A 14,231-nucleotide genomic window follows, 5' to 3' on the forward strand; every position below is an offset into this window, starting at 1 on the left:
TTCTCACTGTGATCCCGGAGGGCTCCATGGCGCCCTACCTGGAGGGAACCGATGGAAGAGGAGTGCCCACCCTGCTCTCTGCCAGAGCCCAGGATGTGCTTCTGAAAGCCTAGCTCTCTGTCTATGCCATGCTGTCACCAACACTGGAAGAGACGGGGCCAGCGTGGGCAGTCAGGTCTCTACGCTCTCCTTTCGTAAGAAGGAGCTGTCTTGTTGCAGGTGCCCGGCAGGGGGTGCCACCGTGCTCTGCTGCTGAGTGGTCCCTTCGGGCCTCTCTGTCAGCATTACCCGTAACACCTGACATCCGTTCTAGTTTTGGGATGCCCGGAATAAGGGCTTTTGCCATTTCCTAATTTCCAAATATAGAGAAAATGCAAAGTGACCTAGCACTGCGGTCCTACCTGCCTTTGGCCCAGAGTCTGGGTTCAGTCTCTGCCCCCACTCCCCGCTCCCACCAGGCACGGCACACGGGGAGATCCTACAGCACCCTGTGTGAGGGGCCAGGCCAGGCGCTGTCACAGGGCTCTACAGCCCCAGAGAGATGACAGCTCATGAGGCCGGGCCACGCAGTAAGTGTGAGCACACATGGGCGACCACCCCCACCCCCAATACCCGCGACCTGACTAAAGAAAATGTAAAACTATGGAGCAACTGAATTTTAACCGATCGTATAACTGGAGTGTCCTTCGATGGACATATGATATCCAGGAGGATGGAACATGTATTCCAGATACAAGGGATATTTTGTATAAATACCTAGAAAGAGAAAATCCCCAATAAAACAACTGCAATTCAACCGATAAACCCATCTGTCGTCCTAAACCAGGACAGAGTTCCACCATCACATAACGCTGTGTCCTCAACCTGGAAAATCAGGTTAAAAATAAAAAAACCCCAAAAAACACTGGTTTGTGAAGCTGTGAAAGAGACAGACGTGGACAGCAGAAATGGTCCATATAAATCCTTAAGGCAAGCTGAATCCTACAAATCGGATTTCTCCTCTCGGCTCGCCTCCAGGTCATCGTACAACTGGATATAAAACCCAGCAAACGTTATTTTTGAATCTGAAGCAGCAATGGAATTGCACTGTGAACTTGCCCTGAGTCACCCAGGCGAGGGACCCGTTTGGCAGATCATTCATCTTGCTCACTGCGTACTGTCAAGGATGGCGTGAATTCCCCACATGATAAACAGATTTCTTCTCAGGTTTGTGTCCTTTAACCCACAGCAAGGTCAGAATCCTGGCTGCCTGGAGAACAGACCGGCCGGCACTGCTGCCCGAGCACCACCCCTGTTTTGTTCTGGGCACCGGCGCAGGCGGGTGCCCTGAATAGCTCGAGTGGAGGCATGTTTCTTTCTTCCAGGCATCCTCAGCGAGACACTCGCACGCATTTTTGCCAGGAAAACCCTCTGAGAGAATCCACCAGGGGTGCTCGCCACACGTTACTCGTGTCCCTCTGTGCTCCCAGCCATGACTGCAGACAAAGGTAACCCCGCCCCCCCGCCGAGATCAACACCCCACTGGGCCTGGGAAGTACTGGGTGGCTGGTATCTGCACCTCCACCCTGAGTCTGTGTCTAAAGTGTACTGGCTGAGTGACAATTGTTCACCAACAGACACAGGTGCACACAGGTGCCACCGTGGTCTCAGGTCACCGAGAGCAGAACTGGGCCCACGTTTTTGGAGCGGCCTCGCTGGACACACCACGAATCCACAGGCTCAGAACATCATATTGGAAAGTAATTCAATTCTCTAGAAAGCTACTTCCAGTAAGCACCACAAAACCAGACCCATCAACCAGCTCCCATCGACCCCTGGTGAGGGGACCGGGCCCCTCGATGCCAGGAGGACAGGTGCCTGTATGATTCACCATCTTGACAGAGCAAGAAACACGGTCAACAGAGAAGAAGAAATATTTTCTTTTCCAAAAATTAGCAAATGGAGCCCTCTGATTAAAACAAGACTTTTTGAAACAACAAGGCTTTGTGCTCTTCTGTGTAACTAAAAATAATTTAAACAAGAAAAAAAGGAGGAGCCCTGGGCTTGGCACTAAGGCACTGAGCCTGGGGATGGGGGCTGCCTCTACCAGCTGGCAGTGCTAACTTGAATAGGATTCCTAACTTCCTGCAACAGCCCGGTTTCCTCATCTGAAAAATGCAGACAGGGTTGTAATGAGGAACAAACCTGCCACATGGTCAGCGCTAAGGAAACCTGATTTCGATGTTAAAAAAAAAAAAGAGTAGTTACTAAATTGAACATATTTGTCTATATAAGGGCCCCCTGGGACTTCCCTGGTGGCACAGTGGTTAAGAATCTGCCTGCCAATGCAGGGGACACGGGTTCAAGCCCTGGTTCCGGAAGACCCCACGTGCCGCGGAGCAACTAAGCCTGTGCGCCAAAACTACTGAGCCTGCGCTCTAGAGCCCGCGTACCACAACTACTGAAGCCCACGTGCCTAGAGCCCGTGCTCTGCGACAAAGAGAAGCCACGGCAATGAGAAGCCCACGCACCACAATGAAGAGTAGCCCCCACTCGCCACAAGTAGAGAAAGCCCGCGCGCAGCAACGAAGACCCAACGCGGCCAAAAAAAAAAAAAAAAAAAAAAGTCTCCCCTGCACGTAGTGTAAATCTCATGATTTATTGCTGTTTCTTCCATGGTTCCTGGCGCACGACTGAGATGCTGGTGATAGACTCAACAGCTACATCTTGTGTGATACCATTTAGATGACATTCTGGAAAAGGTAAAACTACAGGGACAGAAAACAGATCAGTGTTGCCAGGGATGAAGGGAAGGAGCTGCCTACAAAGGGGCACGAGGGAATTTTGGGAGGCTGGTGGAATTATTCTGTATCTTGATTACTGAGACGCACAGAACGCTTCTATGCGGGCAGAGTGAATTTTACCATATGTGAATGATACGTCGTTATCAACTTACTTAGGACAAAAGTACCAGCAGGAAGAATGAGTGAAGATGCTTACTCCATACTCCTTTCACCCACTCCCTAAGTGTGGAGTCAGGCCAGTGGGAATACGGCAGTGAACGCAGCACACAGCAGGGGGGCGGGGACGCTGCTGTGGCCTGGGGATCAGAGACCTCCTGGGAGGGTGACATTTCAGGGGGACTTCAGGCATGAACAGGAATTAGCCAGCTAAGTTGGGAGGAGTAGCAGTGACAAGGAGGGGAGATAGATTGTTCCAGACACCTGGTGGGTTTCAGTCATCAATAAAATTGAGTGTAGCAAGAATATGAGGCAAAGAGAGGTGGTCCCCAGGGGCTGGGTTGTGCAGGGCCTTTGAATTGGTTAAGGTGTCTGTTTTAATTTTGGGGCAGTCGGGAGCCAGGGCACGTTCATACGATATACCACGTGCTATAAACAGCGGCAAGAGGGTCAGGACTACAGCCACGTGGACCAGCATGAAAGCGTAATGGTGAGCCCACAAAGCAAGGCGCAGAACGAAACAGATGACAACACTGGTGCACAGGCCGAAAGCCTGCACGCGCTATGTGCTGTGTGTGGCAGTTAGACCCATAGTGCGGGTATAGAATCACGTCCAGGAAAGAAAAAGTGCACATTCAGGACGGACGGTAGCTGACTTCTAGGAGGAATGAGACTAGGGAGAGGCTGATGTTTTATTTCTTAAAAATACAGGATTGGGCTTCCCTGGTGGCGCAGTGGTTGAGAGTCCGCCTGCCGATGCAGGGGACGCGGGTTCATGCCCTGGTCCGGGAAGATCCCACATGCCGCAGAGGGGCTGGGCCCGTGAGCCGTGGCCGCTGAGCCTGTGCGTCCGGAGCCTGTGCTCCGCAACGGGAGAGGCCACGACAGTGAGAGGCCCGCGTACCGCAAAAAAAAAAAAAAAAACAGGATTGAATAATGACCAATTCAGTTTAGCCCTTTAGTTAGGGCTAAAGTTGGGTGATCAGCATTCGCTGGGTTATTCTGTAATTTCATGTGTGAAATATTATAGGTCTAACGTCAAAGAGTAAGAAAGTAAACAAGTTCACTGTTGCTTCAGTACAGAGAATGGACTTGCAGACAGCACGGCTGGGGCCAGGAGGTCGTCGGGGACAGCGGACGGTGGCTGAGGAGGGCAGGCAGTGGGGTGGGGAGAAGTATGTAGGTTCAGGAGGGATTTAGGAGATCGCGTCAACACGACTGGGGGCTGGGTGGATGTAGGGAGAGGGCTGAGCAAGAGGGGGTGTGTCCCACGTTGCGGCCTGGGCTATGGGGTGTGTGGGGTGCCGTTCTGAGAGGGGATGCCCTGCAGCAGGAGCATCCTGGGGTGAGGGGAAGACAATGTTCAGAAACCTTACTCTGGGGGCTTCCCTGGTGGCGCAGTGGTTAAGAATCCGCCTGCCAATGCAGGGGACACGGGTTCGATCCCTGGTCCAGGAAGATCCCACGTGCGAGAAGCAACTAAGCCCGTGCGCCACAACTACTGAGCCCGTGCACCTAGAGCCCATGCTCCGCAACAAGAGAAGCCACCGCAGTGAATGAGAGGCCCGCGCACCGCAATGAAGGGTAACACCCGCTCGCCACAACTAGAGAAAGCCCGCACTCAGCAATGAAGACCCAACACAGACAATAATAAATAAATAAGAGAAATAAATAAAAGAAACCCTATCCTATGACCTGTTGTAACAGCAGCTAGCGCTCAAGCAAAGGTTTCTTGCGCGCTCACTGTGCGCCAGGCACTGCTGAGGCACGTATCCACGTGCCCGGACCTCAAAAATGCGACGGTGAGGCCCTCGAAGCCAACCCACCTCTAGGATGAGGGAAGGGAACTGAAACACCTTTACAACCTCGCCTGAATGCAGCCGTGGGCTAAGGGCATTTACACACTGGTTCATTCGATCCTCATGATGGTCCTGTGGTGGAAATATAAACCCCGCGCTCCAGGCAAGGAAACCGAGGCTCTGACGGGCATTGTGACTTGGCCCAGGCCACTTGGGTGGAGCGAGGATCTGACCAGCTCAGGAGTGGAAAGCCCCCACCGGCCAGTCACTGCGGTATCACAACAGCCCGCCTCTGCCTTCATTCATTCATTCACTCGCCCAAGCAAACTTTTTCAGAGCGCCTGCTCTGTGTCGCACACCCTGCTCAGCAGTGGGGATAAGACAAAACTTTTTGTTTTGCTTTATTTTATCTTTGGCTGTGCCTTGTGGTTTGTGGGATCTTAGTTCCCCGACCAGGAACTGAACCAGGGGCCGCGTCCTAACCACTGGACCACCAGGGAAATCCCCAAGGATAAGAGAAATCAGAGACCTTGCTCTCAAAGAGTCTGCAGCCTGCGGGACTGGGGCAACTGAAAATGCACGATTCGCTTTAAGAGCCCAGCTACACAGACCATCTATCCAATTCTGATGGCAATAGTAAGGTGTTACAGTTAAAAAGTGATCTGTGTGGATGAATTTTGGGGGGGAAGGCTTCGAATCTTGCAGAAGAGTTGCCCGGTTAGTAAGACACAGATAGTGACTCAAGGCCCTCTGAAATACACAGAGCTTTCAGGAACTATAAAAGGATTATGAAAAATATTATATTCCAAAAACAGCAGGCAAACAACAGCTGCCTTAGGTCTTCATAGAAGCCAACTGAAAATCCACGCCCGCCGTAATTTCCAACTGAAAATCCACGCCCGCCATGATTTTCAGAGACAAATCTCTCTGCAGATTACCCAATCCTCTGTTTAAATCTCCATACCCAGCCCTCTGTCTGCAGTAATAATAACCCAAACTCCATTTAGTGTTCATTTGAGCAGTCAGGATAAAGTCATTTCTTATTATCTCCCCACTGTGTAAAAAACAGCTTGAAGGTAGGAAGTCAGTAAGCATTTTCACCAAAAAGTAATTATTGTAAGTGACATTTTTACTGCTGGCATGCCATAAGGCGCACCGCGCGTTCAGAAGGACAAGTTGCTGAAACAAAATGACAGGGTACTCTGTGACATTCTGACAAGAACCCAAACATTATTTAACTGGCGGCTGGTCTGATGCACCGCTTTTCATTATGTCCATAGTTCAGGCTTTGAGCCCGCGCCAAGCCAGGAAATTCCAAGCGACTCTACAGACTGTCAAGTATGGAAGATGGGAGAGAGAAGGAGAAGTCTGGGGGAGCAGTGGGGTCACGGCCTGGCGCATGGAAACATGACCGAGGGAGGGAGGAAGAGGGGTCCCGGGGAGGCAGAGGGCGGAGACGGAGCCCGAGGGGAGACGGGAGCCTCGGCGCTGTGAGCGGCACGGCCGTGCAAGGACCTACAGAAGGTTCTGGAGTGCCCGGTGCTGGCGTCCTCGGTCCAGCGGGAGCCCTGGTGGCCTGGAAGGACCCTGCCCAGCTTGAGGGGCCTCGGCAGTGAGGACGGCTTCAGAGGCCACCGCAGGATGACCGCCAGCCCGGGACGCTTCCCAGCCGAGTTCAGATGTGGAGATCATGGAGGGGACACAGAACCCGAGCCGAAACACAGGGACGTGCTCACGGCTCACGCGGTTCCTGTCTGAAGAGGCCCCCCCCCCACCCCCCCCACCTGAGGGTTCATGGCCGCCGGGCCTCTTTAGAAACAACGAGCTTCTCTGCGTCGAAAGTGAACGGCTGCCTAATTTGCCCGCCTGGGTTTTAGTGCCACACGGTGACGTCAGACCCTCTCTAACATCCCCGAGCACCAAACCTTTCCTGGGGGGCCGGGGGGGGCCCCCTGCCTCCGAGTCCCCGAGCAGATGCTCGTCGCCCATCGGGACCCCCATCCTACTGCTCCAGCCACATATCTCCATTAGGCACGGCCAACATAAAAACGTGGAGTTTTTGATTGGCATTGACATATACACACTGCTATATATAAAGTAGGTAACTAGTAAGGACTAGTGCTGTAGAGCACAGAGAACTCTACTCAATACTCTGTAACCGCCTATACGGGAAAAGAATCTAAAACAGAGTGGCTATATGTATACGTATAACTGCTTCAGTGTGCTGTACACCTGAAACTATCACAACGTTGTAATTCAACTACACTCCAATAAAAATCCAAAAAACCCCATAAAACACGGAGCATTTTTGCTTCTGCGCATGTGTGGTCTTTGGACTCATCGGCAGAGGCTTGAAAGAAAATACGTGGAGATGTTCACAGACGCCTCGGAGACACGCAGGACCTTTCACACCCCTCCCGCCATGCCACTGCATGCTTGCTATGGAGAAAGGAACAGAAGTAACCTAACAACACACTAAGGCACGTCGGAGCGCGTGATGTGGCCCCACTATAGGACAGCCTGCTTTCTAAGGGCCTGCGCCTGACGCCGGTGCGGGGGTAACGGGGGGCCTCGGGCCCCATCCCCAAGGGCCTGGGCGGGTCTCCCCCTAGCCTGGGGAAAGCCCGATCCCAAAGAGGTGGCATCACACACTGGGACCCACCCCTCCCGCGGCCAGGCCCTGCCTGCCCTCCTTGCTGGCCCCGGGCTGGCAATACTCTTTGGCCCTCAGTCAGCCTGGGCATCGCCTTAAGTCGCTGAAAATCCCAGCAAACCTACCAGATCACTCACTCTTTGTTTCAATAGTAAAAAGGAGACAGTAGGTGCTGGTGTATGTGTGTGAACATTTAAAAAGTCTGCCTAAGGAACTCTTATAGTGACTTAAAAGCCACAACAGTTTACTTAGCAACAACGAAAACCCGTTTAATAAAAGCAAGGTTTGCATTTAACTTGTGGCAGCTTACATCCCCGAGCTTGACTTCCAAGCCACTTGAAGAGACGGCCTGTGCCCTTCATTCACTAAGGGAAACTTCTAAGTGCCAGGCGGGGTGCTAGGAGGTGGGGCACAGTGGTGACCCAGGCGGACATCACTAAGCAGCTGGCTGTCCCAAAGACCTAGGAGGGGGATGTCCAGGGGGTGATGGCAGCTCACAGCACTGTAACACTGAAGCTGAGGCTGGGGAGGAGGGAACAAGAAAGAGACAGAGGTGGCGGCGGTGGGGGGGGGGGGGGCCCGCGGCGGGCAGGGTCACACACTGAGAAGGCGGGACTTTAACCCCAGGGAAGGGGCTGAAGGAGGGGAGGGCCCCAGCCCGATATGCGATCTGGAGGGATGGTTCTGGAGGTTTAGGAAACAGAAAGTGTGTGAGTGTGAGCGTGTGAGTGTGTGTGTGTGTGTGTGAGAGAGAGAGAGGGGGCAGGTGTAAGAGGGAGAGGGGGATCGAGGTGAGCTGCCTGGGCCCTGGCTCAGGTGACCACGGGGATGGCGGTGCTTTCACAGTTCTGGGGAGAAAAGGCTGAGCTCCATTTTGGTTGCGTTTCACCGGAGGGGACGACGAACCCGTGAGGGGAAGTCGGTGCTCGAGGTGGCAGGGGGTGAGGCTGTGATTCTCGAGTCTACAGGGCCCCTTCCATCAGGCACTGCCTAGTGCCACCTGCGCTTCCCTCACTCTTGGGATGCTTTCTCACCCTCCTCTTTTCTCCCTGAACCGAACCAGGAAAGCACATGGCGGGGAAGGATCTTAGCACCTGGGGAAGCTGCCCAGGTGACGTGGTCCTGAGGCCAGGAGCGCTCACCCGAGGGGTGGGCGCTGCCGGGCATTCGGGATTGTAAATTTGCTGCCCCTCAGGCTTCCATGATTTTTCTTGTGTATCTTTTACAGGCTCTCAAGGAAATACGCATGTCCAAAGCAGAGTTTGGGAATGTTAAAAATTAAAAACCTTCCTTAAGTTACAATTCAACTTTGGTAGTGAACTCCCAGGCTGGCGAGGCTGCGGGACCACCCTGGTGACACCGCTGGGCCGGCCTCTGGAGCACAGCGCTCCCCCTGTTCCTAGCTTTTCTACAGATCCATACTGCTTTAGAAATAACGCTTTCAAATTACCTTCAATAACCTTATTGCCGAACCAGCTGTGTGTATGAACACTTATCAATGCGTCCCTGTGCATTAAGAGAAAATGTATGTCATACAAACAGTCTAAATATATATTACTGAGATGAGTAAAAACAAACTCTCTAGTTAAATTGCTCTGCTGTAATCAAAGACTAAGCACTGTGTGTGCGTGCGCGCGCACCCGTGTGCGTGTTTTCTTCCTCCAGGGTTCCTTTCTGGCTTTGGGCAGGCCGGCCCATCCTTCACCGGCAGCGATTCTCTCTGGCAGGCAGCTCATACTGCCATTCTGACGGTGGCGTTCATTTCCCCAGATTTCTAAGGCTTGGAGGAGCTAAGAGGCGGTTTTCAATAGTGTTTTACTTCTGAGCCTTTGAGGCCTGCAGCTCAGCAACTTTCCTTCCCTCCAGGCACCTGGTGGACAGCAGGCTTGCAAGTGCCCATCTGCGCAGAGGCTCCAGCATTGGCCCCAAGAGCAGCCCGTCCCCTCTCGATAACCCTGCCAGGCAGCCCGGCACGTAGGTGACGTCGTGTTCCTTAGAGAATCCTTCGCTGATTGAATAGCTGGTGTGGTGGCTGCTGCTTTCCGGCTTCCCAACGACACGCAGGTTGAGTGCACTGATCTGGCCCTACACGGGCCCCAGGCCGTGCCGAGCAGAACCAAGTGACATTTTCGCTGTATGTGATGGTATTAGAAAAACCTATTAAGGGGACTTCCCCAGTGGCGCAGTGGTTAAGAATCCACCTGCCAATGCAGGGGACACGGGTTTGAGCCCTGGTCCGGGAAGACCCCACATGCCGCGGAGCAACTAAGCCCGTGCGCCGTGACTACCGAGCCTGCGCTTTAGAGCCCGCGAGCCACAACCACTGAGCCCGCGAGCCACAACTACTGAAGCCTGCGCACCTAGAGCCCGTGCTCTGCACCAAGAGAAGCCACCACAACGAGAAACCTGTGCACCGCGATGAAGAGTAGCCCCCGCTCGCCGCAACTAGAGAAAGCCCGCGCACAGCAACGAAGACCCAACGCAGCCAAAACAAAATAAATAAAATAAATTTATAAAAAAAAAAAAAAGAAAGAAAAGCTGTTAAGGTACATTATTTTACACATCCTCCTAATCTCTCCATACTGCTTTACTTAATTTGTGATGAAATTGTTGAGAAAGGGTACTTAATGTACGACAGTCAGTAAAAGTAATTTATCATCTTCCCGCTCCAGTGCTCACGTTATCAGCGAACTCATTTTCTGCATTCATCATGCAATCAGCCTATTATTTGCATATTAATCAGGCAGTGGACCATGAAAGAACTGCATCCCAGCCAAATGCTGCGCTATCTCAGGAGAAACACTCAGTAATTATCATACATCAGTGTTATGATGTGGTAATTGATTATAACATCTTTCTGCTGCCCCTGGGGAGCCCCTCTGCTCACCCAGCTCCAGGCACTCTGGACAGATTGCTCTTTTCCTCCCCAAATCAAAGTCACCACTGCTGTTCTCTCCAAGTGCTATTTCTGTGGGGTATTGATCCTCCTCTTCCAATCTCATGAGGTATTTAAACTACGTGGAACACACTGACTGTAACTCAGAGACGAGAGGGTCTAGCCGGGAGGAAGGCGCATCCCTCTGGACTCAGCCTCTTGGCTTCAGAGGTGCCGCTCCAGCTTCCGAGAAAGTTTCCTTGTCGAGAGAAATGCGGCAACTTCAGTCCCTCCTCATCGCAAAGTTGGTACAAAGGCAGTTTGGCTGCTTTATTTAGGTGCCAAATGACAGACTAATTTTGGCCCTCTTGTAAAGGACAAACCCAACATCTGCCAATTCAGACTCGGGCTATATTTAGGAATCCAGTTCCAAAGGGAAGAACAAAACACAAAATCAGGATGAAGCCGGTGACGGAAGCCGCCTGGCTTGCTTCGTTCTCTCTGGGACCCCCTTTCTCACTCCTGAGCATGACCCTGGCCCAGGGATCAGTCAGCAGGGGGCTGGGCCCCAGGTCCTGGGCTGGCTGAGGGCCACTAGCAGGGAGAGGGCATGAAGCTGAAGGGCGGGGCTGTCCTTGCACGGGAAAGAACCCTGGGCCCCTGCGCATACCTTCCTTGGATCTAGCCTGGAAGGGGTTTCAAAGCAGCATGGACCCCGCATCACGGGCCAGATGGGTCATACACTTTCTGTTGCAAAACTTCATAAACAGGGCTCTGACTATGCCACTGTTTTGTTGCTGGGTTCCCTTCCCTTCTGCCCAGCTCCCAGCCTGAACACAAGGGCATGCCTCTTGGGGTAACTGAGGCATCTGATTTCCTGTTAAGTGTTCATCTTGGATCTGATTTTATTTTATTATTATTTAATAAATTTATTTATAAATCATTTCCACTTTGATCCACTTAGGGATCAAAGGTATTAGTGCTGCACTTGGCACATAAAAGGTGCAAGTATATGAGTTTCTTCATTGTACTCTTACCGCCTTTTAAAAATTACCTGAGGATTTTTAAGCATTTAAGCTTCTTCATCCTTCCCCGGAAGCAAACCATTGAAAACTGAAGTCCTCATTTGCACCTGTGAGCTACTTTTGCCTCTTGGACTGAATGCCCAGTGTACTGCAAATTCCCTTCTTCGAAGGAAGTCTACGGGGAAGAGAAAGGACACGTGTCCAGAGGCCCGTGACAAAGGCCTGCCGGGGCCTTCTCCTAACGGGCAGTTAGGGCGCGCCAGCACCGAGGGTCCAGGCCACGCAACCAAGAGCAGCTGAGCGGGATGGCGCTGCCGCTCACCTGTGCCCACAGTCACCCCTGTATCCAGACGAGATGGCCTGGCTCTGCACTAGTTTGCCCCATATGGCCTGAGCGATGACCTGTAGTCTTACTCTTTTTTTTTTTTTTTTTATGGTACGCGGGCCTCTCACTGTTGTGGCCTCTCCCGCTGCGGAGCACAGGCTCCGGACGCGCAGGCTCAGCGGCCATGGCTCACGGGCCCAGCCGCTCCGCGGCATGTGGGATCTTCCCGGACCGGGGCACGAACCCGTGTCCCCTGCATCGGCAGGCGGACTCTCAACCACTGCGCCACCAGGGAAGCCCTGTAGTCTTACTCTTGAAGCTCAAGATTTTGGGTGAACTTCACGGAATGGCAGGTGGACAGACAATGTTCAAAGATGGACGGCATTTCAGGGAAGCCAGGAACCTGGAGAGCTGCATGCAGGTCACCTGCAGCTGACCCTTTGCGCCGGCTGCCACCCAGCCAGGCTCTCCCTTGACAGTCTCCGCCCAAGGAGTGAGTGCTGGACCCGCTTTCTGCTTTAAAGACAGGAGCCTGACCTTTCATGTGTGCACGTACGTTGTTCTATAGCTATCTGCGTGCGCACGAAATGACATAATGGCAGTGGTCTCAAGGGCAGCAGTAGGAAAGCAAACACTCAACTGGCACTTCCTCTGTGCGAGCCACTGCCCTGGAGGCTTTTATACATGAACTCATTTAAAACTCCTGAAGGTCTAGGAGATAGGTACTTTATTTTTCCTATTTTAAAGAAGAAACTGAGACACAGAGAGGTCGAGTCACTTGCCCAAGGCCACACAGGTGCTCAGTGGCTGAGATGAGACGAGCCCTCTGCAGTTGGCTCTGAGCCACCGTCCTGCTGCTGCTCACACGTGCTCGAGGCTGCTCGCCGCAGGATCGTTTCTTAGGTTCTGCCGTTAAAAATCAATCTAGGGGGCCTCCCTGGTGGCGCAGTGGTTGAGAGTCCGCCTGCCGATGCAGGGGACGCGGGTTCGTGCCCCGGTCCGGGAAGATCCCACATGCCGCGGAGCGGCTGGGCCCGTGAGCCATGGCCGCTGGGCCTGCGCGTCCGGAGCCTGTGCTCCGCGGCGGGAGAGGCCGCAGCATTGAGAGGCCCGCGTAACGCAAAAAAAAAAAAAAAAAAAAATCAATCTAGGGGGCTTCCCTGGTGGCGCAGTGGTTGAGAGTCCGCCTGCCGATGCAGGGGACGCGGGTTCGGGCCCCGGTCCGGGAGGATCCCACATGCCGCGGAGCAGCTGGGCCCGTGAGCCATGGCCGCTGAAGCTTTGCGTCCGGAGCCTGTGCTCCGCAATGGGAGAGGGCGCAACAGTGAGAGGCCCGCGTACCGCAAAAAAAAAAAAAAAAAAAAAAAAAAAAAAAAAAAATCAGTCTAAGTATCTCTCACTAGTGATTGGCTAAATAAAGTATGGCATGTCCAGATACAGGAATTCCCTACAGCAGTGAAAAGAGGAGGAAATTCTTTATGTCCCAGCCTAGGGCAGTCTCTACAGACAATCGCCAGGTAAGAAAAGCAAAGCACACCTTGAGCACTGCGTGCTCCCTTCTGTGTGCAACGAACATCTAGATGCAGAGACTCTCTGAAGGAAACGAACAGGAGGGCCTTGGGGGAGAGCACCTGGGGGCCTGGGGATGAGGGAGGAGGGCGACTTATTTTTGAAAAAGGGTGTAAGCTCTTTTAAATCCTGCATTTTGTAGCCATGATGCATTTTACTTATTCAAAGAAAAAAAAAAAAAACCCCAAACCCACAAACCGTAATTAAAAATAAAAGTTTCTTACTCTGGGTTACTCTGATTCTCTCGCCTTTTTTTGGAGAGACCCAGTGACAAATCAAGAAACAGAGACCCCTGGGGGCTGATTTGTGCAGAAGCAGCCTTTCCCAGGGAGCGTGGTGACAGCATTTGCTGCTTTGAGACGAAAACATCGAGTGGGCTGGCTGGCTCAGTGGCTGCTGCTCCAGGGATGCCTGCGCGGGGCCTGCGGGTGCAGTGTGCTCTAGGGGAGGGCAGGCTGTGCCGGCTCGGCTCCACCACCACCCTCACCGCCCCCCACCCCACCCCACGGCGTCCCAGGAGTGAAAGGGCCTCTCCGTGCTCCCTCTGCCTTCCTGGTTAATGCAGCAGCAAGGCAGTTTCAGGGTCGTGCTCAGGCGCCACAAGGAATCCCACAAATGCCCGGAACCGCTAGGAGAGCTGAAAAGGCAGCGCAGGCACGGAGGTAACGCAGGGAGGCGCAGCTTCCGGGGAGCTCATGAGAAGCCGTCCTACCTCCCCCTACGGCCTTGCCCCCCCGCCCTGCCCTCCGAGGCCGCTCTTGGGGGCGCTGAGCCCCAGCCTGCCTCTCCATGCTCTGGAAGCCCACCTCCTCTCAATAAAGAGCCGCCCACGGGGCAGCAGGCTGGGCATCCTGGGGCCCAGTGCCGCCACGGCGGCAGGTGACGGAGGTCACCTCAAAGGAGCAAGGAGCCCCCCTTCTGTCCTGATCTCCATACTTTGTTTCTTATCATAACGGGCCTTAAGGCGGCAACAGGAACCCTATTCTACATAAAGAAAAGACAAAATTCCTCCGTAATCCACTTTCCTCCTGTTAGTTTAAAAGAAA

The 14,231-nt window shown here is 53.1% G+C and overlaps 1 protein-coding gene across 11 annotated transcripts in view; it reads right to left on the minus strand.

Moving 5' to 3' along the window:
• The window catches only part of CUX1 (cut like homeobox 1), a 375,593-nt gene that overhangs the window by 41,875 nt on the left and 319,487 nt on the right, over positions 1-14,231 (minus strand). The window lies entirely within an intron of this gene.

This window comes from Phocoena sinus, chromosome 15, assembly GCF_008692025.1.
Source record: "Phocoena sinus isolate mPhoSin1 chromosome 15, mPhoSin1.pri, whole genome shotgun sequence".
In the NCBI taxonomy this organism is placed as follows: Eukaryota; Metazoa; Chordata; class Mammalia; order Artiodactyla; family Phocoenidae; genus Phocoena; species Phocoena sinus.